Below are 16,319 nucleotides of genomic sequence, written 5' to 3' on the forward strand. Positions count from 1 at the left end.
AAGAAAAGGAAGATTCCACAACATAATTAAGGGCATTTATACAAAGCCAACAGCCCACATCATCCTAAATGGAGAGAATTTGAAAGCATTCCCCTTGAGAATGGGAACCAGACAAGGATGCCCTTTTATCACCCCTCTTATTCAACATTGTGCTGGAGGTCCTAGCCAGAGCAATTAGGCTAGAAAAAGAAATAAAGGGCACCCAAATTGGTAGGGAAGAAGTCAAGGTATCTCTATTTGCAGATGATATGATCTTATAGACAGAAAACCCCAAAGAATCCACAAGAAAACTACTGGAACTAATAGAAGATTTCACCAAAGTTTCAGGATACAAGATAAACATACACAAATCAGTTGGATGCTTCTACATCAACAAAGAGGACTTTGAAGAGGAAATCACCAAATCAATACCATTTACAATAGTGCCCAAGAAGATAAAATACTTAGGAATACATCTAACCAGAGACATAAAAGTGCTATCCAATGAAAATTACAAGGCACTACTGCAAGAAACCAAAAGAGACCTCAATAAGTGGAAAAATACACCTTGCTAATGAAGGGGAAGACTAAACACTGTGAAAATGTCAATTCTACCCAAATACATCTACAGATACGATGCAATCCCGATCCAAATTCCAACAGCATTTTTTGATGAGATGGAGAAACAAATCACCAACTTTATATGGAAAGGGAAGAGGCCCCAGATAAGTAAAGCATTACTGAAGAAGAAGAACAAAGTGGGGGACCTCACACTACCCGATTTTAGAACCGTTTATACTGTCACGGTAGTCAAAACAGCCTGGTACTTATACAACAACAGATACATAGACCAACAGAACAGAATTTAGAATCCAGACATAAATTCATCCACCTATGAGCAGCTGACATTTACAAAGGCCCAAAGGCCATTAAGTGGGGAAAAGACAATCTCTTTAACAAATGGTGCTGGCATGACTGGATATCCATATGCAGAAAAACTGAAACAAGACACATACCTCACACCATGCACAAAAATGAACTAAAAATGGATTAAAGACCTAAATGTAAAATCGAAAACGATAAGGTCGTGGAAGAAAAAAGAGGGACAACACTAGGACCCCTAATACATGGCATAAACAGCATATGAAACATAAGTAACAATGCACAAATACTAGAAGAGAAACTAGATAACTGGGAGCTCCTAAAAATCAAACACTTAAGCTTGTCAAAAGACTTCACCAAAAGAGTAAAAAGACAACGTACAGACTGGGAAAAAAATTTTGGCTAGGACAAATCTGATCAGCATCTAATCTCTAAAATCTACAAGATACTGCAAAACCTCAACAACACAAAGAAAAATAACTCGATTAAAAAATGGGCAAAGGATATGAACAGGCACTTCACCATAGAAGACATTCAGGCAGCTAACAGACACATGAAGAAATGCTCAATATCATTAGCCATTAGAGATATGCAAATCAAAACTACAATGAGATACCAAATCACCCCAACAAGGCTAGCATTAATCAAAAAAACACAAAATAATAAATGTTGGAGAGGCTATGGAGAGACTGGAACACTTACACACTTTTGGTGGGAATGTAAAATGGTACAACCACTTTGGAAATTGATTTGGCACTTCCTTTAAAAGCTAGAAATAGAAGTACCATACAATCCAGCAATCCCGCTCCTTGAAATATATCCTAGAGAAATAAGAGCCATCACATGAACAGATATGTGCACACCCATGTTTACTGCAGCACTGTTCACGATAGCAAAAAGATGGAAATAACTTAGGTGCCCATCAACAGAAGAATAGAGAAACAAATTATGATATGTTCACACAATGGAATATTATGCAACAATAAAGAACAATGATGAATCCATGAAACATCTTATTACACAGAGGAATCTGGAAGGCATTATGCTGAGTGAATTTAGTCAGTCACAGAAGGACAAATATTGTATAAGACCACTATTATAAGAACTCAAGAAAAGGATGCAGAACATTTTCTTAATAAACTTTGTTATGCCAATTGACCTAGATATCCTCAGAAAGCATGGTCCCCAGACCCCGCCCCTGCTATTCTGTCCCTCAAAGTGTTTGGTTGTATTAGGGAAACTTCTTAGCTTTGGTTTAGTCCAGTTGTGCTGACTTCCCTGTAGTGTGTGTTGTCCTTCCCTTCACCTAAGATAATTCTTACCTACTAGTTAGTGAATACCCCCCTCCCTCTGTCACCGCCCTGGTAACCATCAAAGAATTCTTTCTTCTGTGCTTAATCCTTTTCTTGAGTTCTTATAATAGTGGTCTTATACAATATTTGTCTTTTTGCGGCTGGCTACACTCACTCAGCATAATGCCTTCCAGATTCCTCCACGTTATGTTTCATAGACTCATCCTTGTTCTTCATTGTTGCATAGTATTCCATTGTGTGAATATATCATAATTTGTTTATCCATTCATCCCTTGATGGGCACGTAGTTTGTTCCCATTTTTTGCTATCACGAACAGTACTGCAATGAACAAGGGTGTGCATGTATCTATTCGTGTGATGGCTCTTATTTCTCTAGGATATATTCCAAGGAGTGCGATTGCTGGATCATATGGTACTTCTATTTCTAGCATTCTCAGTCATCTAGTGCTGCTATAACAGAAATACCACAAGTAAGTGGCTTTAAAAAACAGAAGTTTATTCTCTTACAGTCCAGTAGGCTACAAATCCAAATTCAGGGCATCAGCTCCAGGAGAAGTCTTTCTCTATTGGCTCTGGAAGAAGGTCCTTGTGATGCATCAGTCTTCCCTTGGTCTGAGAGTATCTCAGTGCAGGAACCTCAGGTCCAAAGGATGCACTCTGCTCCCAGCACTGCTTTCTTGGCAGTATGAGGTTCCCGTGTGTCTCTGCTCGTTTCTTTTATATCTCAAAAGAGATTAGCTTAAGACACTACCCAATTTTGTATACCTCATGAGTATAACTGCTGCTAATCCACCTTATTAGATTATATTGATTGAATTTACAACACATAAGGAAATCACACCAGGTTACAAAATGGTACACAATCATACAATACTGGGAATCATTACCCACCCAAGCTGACAGATATTTTTGAGGGACACAATTCAATCCATGATACTAGCTTTTAAAAGAAGCGCCAAATCTATTTCCAAAGTGATTGTACCATTTTACATTCCCACCAGCAGTGTAGAAGTGTTCCAGTCTCTCCACAACCTCTCCAACATTGATTATTTTGTGTTTTTTTGCATTAATGCGAACCTTGTTGGGGTGAGTTGGTACCTCATTGTAGCTTTGATTTGCATTTCTCTGATGGCTAATGATTGTGAGCATTTCCTCACGTATCTGTTAGCCGCCTGAACGTCTTCTTTGGCTAAGTGCCTGTTCATATCCTTTGCCCATTTTTAAATTGGGTTATTTGTCTTTTTCTTGTTGAGGCTTTGAGGTATTTTGTAGATTTTAGAGATTGGACTCTGATTGGATTTGTCGTAGCCAAAAATATTTTCCTCATCTGTAGGTTGTCTTTTTACTCTTTTGGTGAAGTCTTTTGATGAGCGTAAGTGTTTGACTTTTATGAGCTCCCAGTTATTTAGTTTCTCTTCTGGTGTTTAAGCATTGTTACTTATGGTTTGTACTCTGTTTATGCTATGTATTAGGGCTCCTAGCATTGTCCCTATTTTTTCTTCCATGATCTTTATCGTTTTAGATTTTACATTTAGGTCTTTGATCCATTTTGAGTTAGTTTTTGTGCATGGTGTGAGGTATGGGTCTTGTTTCAGTTTTTTTGCAGATGGATATCCAGTTATGAGAGTACCATTTGTTAAACAGATTGTCTTTTCCCCATTTAACAGGCTTTGGGCCTTTGTCAAATATCAGCTGCTCATAAGTGGATGAGTTTATGTCTGGGTTCTCAATTCTGTTCCATTGGTCTATGTATCTGTTGTTGTATCAGTACCAAGCCATTTTGACTACCGTGGCAGTATAATAGGTTCAAAAATCAGGTAGTGTGAGGTCTCCCACTTTGTTCTTCTTCTTCAGTAATGTTTTACTTATCTGGGGTCTCTTCCCTTTCCATATGAAGTTGGTGATTTGTTTCTCCATCTCCTCAAAAAATGCCCTTGGAATTTGGATCAGGATTGCATTGTATCTGTAGATGGATATGGGTAGAATTGACATTTTCACAATGTTGAGTCTTCCCCTTCATTAGCAAGGTATATTTTTCCACTTATTGAGGTCTCTTTTGGTTTCTTGCAGTAGTGCCTTGTAATTTTCATTGTATAGCACTTTTACGTCTCTATTTAGACTTATTCCTAAGTATTTTATCTTCTTGGGCACTATTGTAAATGGTATTGATTTGGTGATTTCCTCTTCAAAGTTCTCTTTGTTGGTGTAGAAGAATTCAACTGATTTGTGTATGTTTATCTTGTATCCTGATACTTCGCTAAAATCTTCAATTAGTTCCAGTAGTTTTCTTGTGGATTCTTTGGGGTTTTCTGTGTATAAGATCATATCATCTGCAGATAGTGACACTTTTACTTGTTCCTTACCATCATCTGCAAATAGTGATACTTTTACTTGTTCCTAACCAATTTGGATGCCTTTATTTCTTTTTCTAGTCTAATTGCTCTGGCTAGGACCTCCAGCACAATGTTGAATAAGAGTGGTGATAAAGGGCGTCCTTGTCTGGTTCCCATTTTCAGGGGGAATGCTTTCAGACTGTCTCCATTTAGGATGATATTAGCTGATGGCTTTGTATAAATGCCCTTAATTATGTTGAGGAATTTCCCTTCTCTTCCTATTTTGTTGAAAGTTTTTATCATGAATGGGTGTTGGACTTTGTCAAATGCTTTTTCTGCATCAATTGATAAGGTCATGTGGTTCTTGTCTTCTGTTTTATTAACGTGATGGATTACATTGATTGTTTTTCTAATGCTAAACCATCCCTGCATACTTGGTAAAAATCCGTCTTGGTCATGGTAAATTTTTTTTTTTTTTTTGATATGCTGTTGAATTGTATTAGTAGAATTTTTGTCGAGAATTTTGCGTCAATGTTCAGGAGGGATATTGGTGTGTAATTTTCTTTTTTCGTGGTTTCTTTCCTTGGTTTTGGTATCAGGGTTATGCTGGCTTAATAGAATGAGTTTGGGAGTATTCCATCTTTTTCCATACTCTGAAATACCTTCAGTAGTAGTGGTGTTAACTCTTCTCTGAAAGGTTGGCAGAATCTCCAGTGAAACTGTCCAGGTCAGGGCTGTTTTTTTGTTAGGAGTTTTTTAATTATCTTTTCAATCTCTTCTTTTGTTATAGGTTTATTTAATTGTTCTACCTCTGTTTGTGTTAGTTTTGGTAGGTAGGGTGTTTCTAGAAATTTATCCATTTCCTTTATGTTTTCAAATTTATTAGAGTACAATTTTCCATAGTATTCTGCTATGATACTTTTAATTTCAGTTGGGTCTGTTGTGATATTGCCCATGTCATTTCTTATTTGGGTTATTTGCTTCCTTTCCTGTTTTACTTTTGTCAGTTTGGCCACTGGTTTATTGATTTTGTTGATCTTTCAAAGAACCATTTTTTGTTCTTGTTAACTCTTTTCAATAGTTTTTCTATTCTCTATTTCATTTAATTCTGCTCTAATTTTATTATTTGCTTTCTTCTGGTGCCCGAGGGCTTCTTTTGCTGCTCTCTTTCTACTTGTTCAAGTTGTAGGGCTAATATTTGGATTTTGGCCCTTTCTTCCTTTTGGATATGTGCATTTATTGTTATAAATTGACCTCTGAGCACTGCTTTTGCTGTGTCATAAAGGTTCTGGTAAGTATTGTTTTCATTCTCATTTGATTCTATGAATTTCTTTATTCTGTTCTTAATTTCTTCTATACCCCAGTAGTTTTTGAGCAATGTGTTATTCAGTTTCCATGTGTTTGATTTTTTTTCCTTGCTTTTTCTGTTATTTATTTCTACTTTTATGGCTTTATGGTCAGAAAAGATGCTTTGTAATATTTTGATGCTTTGGAATCTGTTAAGGCTTGCTTTATTGTCTAATATGTGATTTATTTTGGACAATGTTTCATGTACATTAGAAAAGAAAGTATACTTGGCTGCTGTTGGGTGGAGTGTTCGATACATGTCTCTGAGATCAAGTTGGTTGACTGTGGCATTTAGATCTTTATTAGCCTTCTTTCTGGATGTACTGTCTTTCACCGAACATGGTGTGTTCAAGCCTCCTACTATTATTGTGGAGCTATCTATCTCTCTTCAGTGCTGTTAGAGTTTGTTTTATGTATTTTGGATCCCTGTCATTGGGTGCATAAATATTTATTATAGTTATGTCCTCCTGGTGTATTGACCCTTTAATCTTTATATAATGTCCTTCCTTATCCTCTGTGGTGGATTTTACTTTAAAGTCTATTTTGTCAGAGATTAATATTGCCACTCCTGCTCTTTTTTGAGTATTGTTTGCTTTATACACATTTTTCTATCCTTTGAGTTTTAGTTGTTTGTGTGTTTAAGTCTAAAGTGTGTCTCTTGTAGGCAGCATATACACAGATTGTGTTTTTTAATCCATTCTGCCACTCTCTGTCTCTTTATTGGTACATTTAGTCCATTTACATTCAGTGTAATTATTGATAGGTATGAGTTTAGTGCTGTCATTTTGATGTCTTTTTTTGTGTGTTGTTCATAGTTTCTTTGTTCCACTTAATTTTCTGTGCTGAGTCATTTTTCTTTATGTATTTTCTTTTCTTCTTTTTCATTGTTGTTGATTTTGTATTTGCTGAGTCTTCATCTTTTTTATGTTTTTTATTTTGATGTGTAGGATTGTTAGTTTCCTTTGTGGTTACCTTAATATTTACCCTTATTTTTCTAAGTTTAAACCAGTCTTTTATTTCTTGATATTGCCTTGTCTTCCTCTCCATATGAAAGATCTATGACTATATTTTGTAGTCCCTCTTTTTTGTTTTAATGTTGTCTTTTACATATTGACCTATCTGTTTCCCTATTTTCAGTGTTTTGCTTTGATTTGTTTCTGTGTCTTCCCCATCTGGTTTGCCATCTGTTTGCTGTGTCCTGTCTTGTGTTGTTATCTGATGTGACTGATTTTCTAACCAGAGGACTCCCTTCAGTATTTCTTGTAGGTTTTGTTTGGTTTTTGCAAATTCCCTAAACTTCTGTTTATGTAGAAATGTCATAATTTTGCCATCATATTTGAGAGACAGTTTTGCTGGCTGTATAATTCTTGGCTGGCAATTTTTTTCCTTCAAGGCTTTATATATGTCATACTATTGCCTTCTTACCTGCCTGGTTTCTGCTGGGTGTTCTGAGTTTAGTCTTATTGACTCTCCATTGTAGATGACTTTTCGTTTATCCCTAGCCTCTCTTAAAATTCTCTCTTTGTCTTTAGTTTTGGCAAGTTTGATTATAATATGTCTTGGTGACTTTCTTTTGGGATCCATCTTGTGTGGGGTTCAATGAGCATCTTGGCTAGATATCCTCTAATCTTTCATGATATCTGGGAAGTTTTCTGCCAAGAAATCATGAACATTCTCTATATATTTTCTGTTATCCCTTCCTGTTCTGGTAATCCAACCACTTGTAGGCTATTCCTCTTATAGAGTCCCACAGAATTCTTAGGGTTTCTTCATTTTTTAAAATACTTTTTCCTGATTTTTCCTCAAATAAGTTGGTGTCAAGTGCTTTATCTTCAATCTCAGTAATTCTAACTTCCATTGCTTCAATTCTGCTCCTATGATTTTCTATTGAGTTGTCTAATTCTGAAATTTTATTGTTAATCTTCTGGATTTCTTTCTGCTGTTTCTTTATGGATTCTTGCAGCTTATAAATTTGTGATTATGCTCTTCTATAATCTTCTTAAGCTCTTCTATTGCTTTGTCTGTGTGTTCCTTAGCTTGTTTGCATTTTGAATGACCTCCTTCCTAATCTTTTGAAGAATTCTGTATATTAATCCTTTGTATTCTACCTCTGGTAATTCTAAGACCTTCTCTTTCTCCGGAAAATTTCTTGATTTTTTGTTTTGGGAGCTTGCTGAAGCCATCATGGTCTGCCTCTTTATGTGATTTGATATTGACGGTTGTCTCTGAGCCATCAGTAAGTTGTTATATTTATTTATTTTATGTTTTCTTACTGTGTCCTAGCTTCTTGTTTTGTTTTGTTTTGATATGCCAAAATAGGCTGCTCATGTGAGCTAGTTTGATTACTGGCACCTTTGAAGCTCTAACATCCTGTCACCAGGTGGTTAGATCTATTACTTGGTATGTGAGCCCATGAGTCTGGCTACTTTTCTTGTATGGATTCAGCTCAGGTGTCCAGGTAGTTGATCAGCAAGTTTGTGGTTCAGGCTCTCACCTACAGTCTTAGATGAGCAGGGGGGATTGGTGTAGGCACAGGTACCCAGCTGCAGTAGGGGTTCATGCACTGAGCAAGGCAGGGGGCTGATGGCTATTCCTGAGTGTCTGGGAGGAAAGCATGTCCCTGATCCCTAGAGCACTTTGTGGGTGGGTTTTGCAGCTGGACAATGGGCACCCAATGCTGTTGGCTGTAAGGACTGGGAGGCACCACTTATTCTTGGACTCCTGTCATGGGTGGCTAGGTGGCATGTGTGGAGCCACCAGTCCTCAGGTCCCTGATGTGGGTAGGTGAAGATCCTGCTTAATGGGCAGAGCAGTGTCAAATGTCACCTGCCACTCTGCCATATAGTTGACAGTTGAAGTTAGGTTTCAAGTATATACCCCATTGTACTGTGTTAATGAGGACCTATGCTGTTGAATGGGCCCACACAAGTCTATGCAGGGGTGTAAGGCATTCAAAGTCCATGGACCCCTTATGCCTGTTCCTAGGCAAAGGAGCTATGCCTACCTTAAGTTCCCGGTTTAGGGGAACTGGCAGATTATTTATTCCTGTTTGTTAATTTGTTCCCTTTTCAAGGCCGGGAGAATGGCTCAGGGCACGTGATGGGTCCTTACTTCTGGCCCAGGGGACAAAGCAATGGCTGAAGCCAGCCCAGGACCCGGTGCAGAGCAGGGAGGGGGCAGGTAAATGGGAGAGAGGTTTTTCCTTTGCTGATTGAGCTCTGCTTTTCACTGGTTCTGGAGGCTTGAGTAGAATCTCCACCGCTGTTTCTCTCCTGATGTGGAAAATGCTCCCGAGTGCCACTACTTGCCTCACCACTTGGGCCAGCTGCAAGGTACTGGTTCCAGCTGAGTTAGGTCTAGCAACTCCTCCCTGCTTCTGAACTGTCTCTCCCTCCTCTTGCCTCTCAGTCCAATTCCTCCACTTTGCCTTTGATATTCTGGGCTTCTGGATTGTCATATATAATCGATTCACTTTTTTTCCCTGTCTTTGTTATAAGAGGGACCACGGGAAGTGTCTGACACTCTGCCATCTTGGCCTCACCTCCTGGTTATTTTCTTAATATAGTCTCATTCTCATCCTAAAGGCCACTTCCTCTGGGTAAATGTATAATGCCTTAACCACCAGCACTGCATTAGATTGCCCTTATATCAATCCCAGAGCATCTAATTTTCCCTAACACAGAACTGTCAGCACTCTGTTCTAATTGTCTGCTGCCTTGTGTATCTTCTAATGAATTCCAGACTCCAGTAGGGCTTTCAAGCTGGACAATTCCAAATGATATAAGAGTCTGTGAAACTTCAGAGGTCTAAAGTTTACTGTCCAATGCATAGACATTGATTATATGAAGGATGCAGCCCTCATTTTGGAGTCATTGTGGGTGACATGACCTTCTTAATCCCACCAATCCAATGTGTTAGTAAAAGAAATGTCCAACAATGCACTGGGTACACAAAGCCCAAACTGCTATGAAAAATGCCATGCTTCTGAAATGATCTCCAGTTGCTTCAGGAATGACTTACAATTACTCCTGAGTACACTTATCAAATCCAGAGATCTGCAAATGTCTCTTTCCTGTCCAGCTTCCCTCTTACGCATACACGTTGACCGACCACATGTTTACTTGGCCTTGGGAGTAAGTTCCTCTCCCCTGCTTCCTCCAAGCACAGCTTTCCTTTTGAATCTGTGAATCAAGCTAACTCTCTGGCAATCTCTGGCATTATAATCATAAGGCACCATGTTTAAAGGTCACGGGGAATCAAGTCTTTTTTGTAACTGCATCTTATTAGTTTACTAATGTGAAAGTAATGATAAAAACTGTGACTATTTTTGAGAAATGATTTAGAAATAATATTTGGAATCATTATTCCCTGACCTTGAGCATGGAGAATTGTGACCCAGCTGGGGCTGGGCCCTCACAGACTCGCAGAGACACATCAACTGGGCCCTGAGATAGACAATAGATGGGACAATCTCAGAAATTATCTTAAGGAAGTTTTCACAAAAGCCCATCAAACAGAACACAAAAGACTTTCCACTCTTATCTTTCTCTATTAGCATTTAGTGAATAGAAATTTGTTGGACCAATGAAGACCCTCCTGACTCTCATTATGGAAACCTGTACTAATGATTGTTAAGAAAGACAATTCAAAATGTAGGGTCACAGTTTCTAGCCAATCTATGAAAAGACTAAGCTTTCAATGGTTTCGCCCATTTGTAATGTTAGTATATACTGATGGCTCTGTAACTTCTTTGGACTCGGGCAGACATGGCTGTGGAACATGCTTATCCGTTTTCCCGTTCTTACCTATTCTGTAATATTCTTTGGACTCGTGCAGACATGGCTGCGGCAGCAAGCTTGTCTGTTTTCCCACTCTTGCCTACTCTATAATATTCTTTGGACTTGGACAAACATGGCTGTAGCAGCATGCTTGTCTGTTTTCCCAGTTTTGTCTGTTCTGTGATATTTCCTTGGACTCGGGCAGACATTGCTCTGGCAGCATGTTGTCCGCTTCCCACTTCTGACCTTTTGAATATATGCCAAATAAAACTTTCTTTTTGCTTTACTAAACTTTATGATGCTTTTCCCCTACGACAGAACCCACTATCATCCAATGACTTAGAACACACTATGTCAGTGAATCCTCTGAACAATCCTGCAAGTAGGCAGTATTGTCTCCTTTCACAGATAAAGAAACAGAGGCTCCCAACGGTTGAATGGCTTGTCCAGAATCACAGATGGTGTCAGAAACTACAACTCTTTAATTCCGAAGCCCATGTTTTTTCCACTCCACGAAGCTGCTTCTAATTGTTCTCATTGCTTCATAACAGTATATTCAGTACTTGGAAGGTCAATAAGAGAAGGTGGTTTATTTGAAAACACTTGTTTTTCATCTGAAGTAGAATAAATTAAAAAGACTCTCCTTCTGAGGCCAAACATTATCACTGGTCACTGAAAAGGAGTCTTTCCCAACAATACCACCAACAAGGACGCATGTGTGGTAGGTGGGGAATTATGGACCCACTGTCCCTTCACAGAGGACTCTCTCTTGAAAAAACCCTCCTATCACCATCCCAGAAATTCTTTCCATGGTCATTCTGGGATGCTTGGAGCTGACAGAGCACCGGGCCTAGGGTTAGGCAAATTTGAGTTTGAGTCATGGCTCTGCCAAGTAAGCTTGGATGGGTAAGTCACTTCATCTCCCTGTTAAGTGGGGATTTCACAAGATTTTAGTGAAATCATGCATATGAGAGAACCCTGAAAACTAATTGTACCCTCCAAGCCAGTAATCAATAAACATTTAAGACGCCATGATTTCATGTGGATATGCTGTCGTCTGGGTTGTGAATCCTTTAGGAAGGGAGACACTATGCCATTTATTTCTTTGTTTGTCCCCTACTTAGCCCCAGGGCCTTGAACAGAATAGTGAAACTCAATAGATTTGGTTTGTTCCTTGATTACCTGCATCACAGCCCCGCACTCCACCCTCAGGCTGGAAGGAAGTGGCCTCTCATTTCTCTGAAAACACTCATTGTCTGAAGCTCTTCTCTAGCATTTAGAATCTTCTGGTGTAGTTTGTTTTTGCGTCCTATTACATGTGCATAATAAGGCTAGCAACAGCAACAACAATAAAACCAGTTGCCATCGTGTCTATTCAAACTCATGGCGACCCCATGTGTGTCAGAATAGAGCTGATCTCTATAGGGTTCTTAATGGCTAATTTTGGGGAAGTAGATTGCCATTTATTAAACGTTTAATTTGTGCCAGGCAAAGTTTACTTTACAGACACTTCCTAATTTAATTTTTACAGCCACATCATACTCCTTATTGTTACAAAATGAGCATCTCTATTTTTAAATGTGAGTAAACCGAGGCTCAGAGATGGCAGCCCCCTTTGTCCTATTCATCAAGCCTCACTGACAATCAGAATTGAACTCAGGGCTCCCTGGGTTCAGAACCCTGACACAACCTCTGTATCATACTGGCAACTTCACTAAATTCTGTCAGTGGTTCAATGATGATTATTTTCTCCCAGGAACCAGAGACTCACATGGAGCAGTTATTAAATGAATATTCTCAGATTCCTCATCAGCAAAAGTTAAAAAGTAGCAATCCCTAACTGATGAGTTTGTGTGAGAATAAAATGACACTGTATACAGAATGCTGAACAAGGTGCATGGAATGCTTAAATGTTCAATAAATGCACAGCTATTATTATGTATTCTCCTCTAATGTCATTTTTTCTCCCCTCCACCTCTCCCAGCCAGGGAGCCCTGTTGGCGCAATGGTTAAGAGCTCGGCTGCTAACCAAAAGATCGGCAGTTCGAATTCACCAGCTGCTCCTTGGAAACCCTATGAGGCAGCTCTATTCTGTCCTATAGGGTCACTATTAGCCAGAATCGACTCAACAGCATTTTTTTTTTTTCGATGGGGGTCTCCCAGCCAGAGCATGGTATCTTCAAGCATCGTGTCCTTTATTGTTGTCACAGGAACCTGTACCACATCTATAAAAAAAATAAAACAAAACACCCAAACCCATTGCCAAAGAGTCGATTCTGACTCATAGCAATCATGTAGGACAGAGTAAAACTGCCCTATAGGGTTTCCAAGGCTATAATCTTGATGGAAGCAGAGTGTCACATCTTTCTCCCAAGGAGTGGCTGGTGGGTTCGAACCGCCAACCTTTTGATTAGCAGTCTAGTGCTTAACCACGACACCACCAGGGCTCCTTTCTATAGCCCACAAAAGATGCAAATGGACAGGACTAAGGCCCAGGAGGTCTGATGGAATCTGACTCACAGGTTAATCAGTTTGGGGATTAGAACCGATGACTAAATAGGACCAGTTCCTCACAGGTGAACAGCACTTTACAGTTTAATATTAAGCTATACAGCATAATTGTCGAGGACATGGATTTTGGAGCCAGCCTGAATTTAACCCAAAATCTAGAATTTTTATTGATTCAACAAGTAAAAATTAAGTGCTCACTATGTATCAAGCACTAAAAAAGAAATTTCACACCCACCAGCTAGGTGAATTCCTGCAAGTCAACTAAATCTTCAAGCGTCAGTCTGCTCATGTGTCAAATGGGCATAACACAGTCTATCTCGAGGTGCTATGAGCTTTATAGGAAACAGTTCTGAGAAGAGAGTCCAGTGATGGCAGCTCTAAGTTATTGGCCTCTATAGAACGAGTGTGACTGCCTTACCTCATTTGATTCTCACAAAGATCTTGTGCAATATTTTTATTACCATGATCCCCATTTTTCAAGTGAGGGAATTGAAGAAACTCACTTGTACTGCCCACCTGTTTTTGTGGCTGGCACTGAGCTCCTAAAGGACAAGGGTCAGGAACAGTGGGTATTCACCGATCTTTCATGACAGAGTTTTAAGGGAGACTGAACTGTGTAGGATGCCCAGCAGCTGCAGAGGAGAACATTATCGCAGCTGTCTCTAAGTCTTCCCACCAGTGAGGTCTGGAACATCAGACATGGCCACGTGAATTTGCTGAGCCTCCAGGAGCTGAATGGTGGCAGGAAATCTGCCAGCCTTGGCCTCTTACCTAGGAAAGTTCTACCATCTCTTGCTGCCAACTCAGATGCTTGTCATATTATTCATGCATGTGTTGTCTTCCCCAAGAAGCTGTCGGCTCCCCAAAGGCTGGCAGGGCTAGGCAGACACTGGAAGCCCAGAAATCAAGACCAGCAGTAGGAGAGCCTGGCACACACGCGGGGGCCTGCTGAGCACATCAGCGTGCGTGTATTCTGGGCAAACCAAGAATGGTCTCCTAAGGCTGGCATCCTGGGGACCAGTTTATCAATCACTCACGGAAGTCATACTGTGTACCAAACACCAGGCCCCCATCTGTGTGGGGAGCAGGAAGGAGGCTAAGCACTTGACTGCATTTGGAATCTGGGCAGTTTTGGCAGATGTATTTAAGACAGTCAGTGATAAACTGGGAACTGCAAAGAACAATAGTGAAGGGTCTTAAAATCATTTTATAGAAAGAAAAAAAGATAAGTCACTAGTGTGTTGTTGTTGTTGCTAGGTGCCATTGAGTTCATTTTTACTCATAGTGACCATGTGTGACAGAGTAGAACTCACCCATTTGGTTTCCTAGGCTGTAACCCACTAGTGGCAACATGGGAGAAAGATGTGGCAGTTTGCTTCCATAAAGATTACAGCCTTGGAAACCCTGTGAGGCGGTTCTACTTTGTTCTATAGGGTCGCTATGAGTCAAAATTGACTTGATGGCAATGGAAATCTTTATAGAAGCAGATAGCCTGGTCTTTCTCTCACAGATCCACTGGGTGGGTTCAAACTGCCAGCCTTTAAGTTAGTAGCTGAGCTAACTTAACCGCTGTGCCACCAGGGCTCCTTCAAGTCATTAGTGTAACAGGGGAAAACTGTTAAAATTGTCTGGGTGCTAACAGACCTCTAGCAGATTCAGATCTGCTTTTCATGTCTCTTCTGGGGTCAGGGTAAAGGTGCAGTGACCACCCAGGCTATGTGCTCGTGGTGATGGCATAAGCAGAAGATGGTGAGCCCAAAGAGGGCAAGCACATTTCTCATCTCTCCTGCATTGTGTTTGCTAACATCCCCCCAGCAAAGCAAGTCAATGGCTACCCCTAAAGTCACCTGGCAGCGAATGCAATCCACCTAACATGAGGCTATAGCAAGGATGTGGATGGTTAATACTTTCCCAGAGAAATGAAGAATTGAGACCAATGACGCAACCCACCAAACCCCCTGCCTTTCTAGTTGAAGGTGCCGATTGTACCTTTGACTCCTTATGTCCCAGGGAGGACTTTCTTCTTCATGGAGCCTCCTTCTCTAGCCTACTCATTCTCAAACTTTAAGAATCACTGGAGAGACTGTTAAAATCAGATTCAGATGATATGGGGTACAGCTTAGAATTCTTCAGCTCATTCTCTGATACTCGTCTCTACAGCACTCCTTAAAAAGGATGGCTGTGGACTCCTTATTTAGGATAGATTCAGTAAGTGAAACTCTCCTTCCACTCTTTATTGATGTGAATATTTCAAATTTCTTTTCCTTCTTTTTTATGGGGGAGGGAAACTTTTTAAATCTCACCATCCCAGAGTTCATCACAATCATCTTGTCTTTCTTTTTTATCTCTCCAATATTCTTTCCTCCCGTACTCTAGGAATTCAATCTCTTTTCCCCTTATTTTGCCATTCTTCAATAAAACATCTACTGTGTTACAAAATTAGCACTCTAGAAGCCCATATTTATATATTAAAATTTGTGGTAAAGAGTGTGCACTTATAATAAGCCTACCATTCAGAAAGCAAGTTATCTCTGGCAGAGAAAAAGTAGGAAAATGTGAATGAAAATAAACTCCCACTGGGTGAAAACTTTTCAATTAAATCTTGTTGCTAGATTAATGATCTGAAGGAATGAACATAATTCAAAAACATATTAGCTTCTGACCTGTGCCAGGCACTCTTCTGGGTGCGGGGGGGCTTAGCGATGCACAGGATCAGTCTTTGTGCTTAAAGAGCTCACAGCCAGCCATGAATGACTTTCACTCACTCACTCATTCATTCATTCATTCAACAAATAAGTGTGAGAACTTATCACCTGCTAGTCATAGTTCTAGGTGCTGGGGATACATAGGTGAACAACACAGACAAAATTCTAGTTATCAGAAATCTTAAATTCCAATTAAGTGGGCAACTTTAGGGTAATGTGAGGTGTTGTAATAAAATTACGATGAAAGTAACGATTAGCTCTTTAGAGATGTTTTAAGACTTTTTATTTGTTTCCCAAAACCCCTATAGAATATGACACTAACTAAAGCAGAGATTTTACCTGGAACAAAACAAGCAATGGAGGATGTGTATTATACTAAAATTTCCTAGAAAAGGCCTAATAGTAGATATCCTTAACAAATGTGTGGTCCCATCACTGCTACTCCAACTGAAATGTCTAGAACAGAGGTAC

This window comes from Trichechus manatus, unplaced genomic scaffold, assembly GCF_000243295.1.
Source record: "Trichechus manatus latirostris isolate Lorelei unplaced genomic scaffold, TriManLat1.0 scaffold00016, whole genome shotgun sequence".
NCBI lineage: Eukaryota > Metazoa > Chordata > Mammalia > Sirenia > Trichechidae > Trichechus > Trichechus manatus.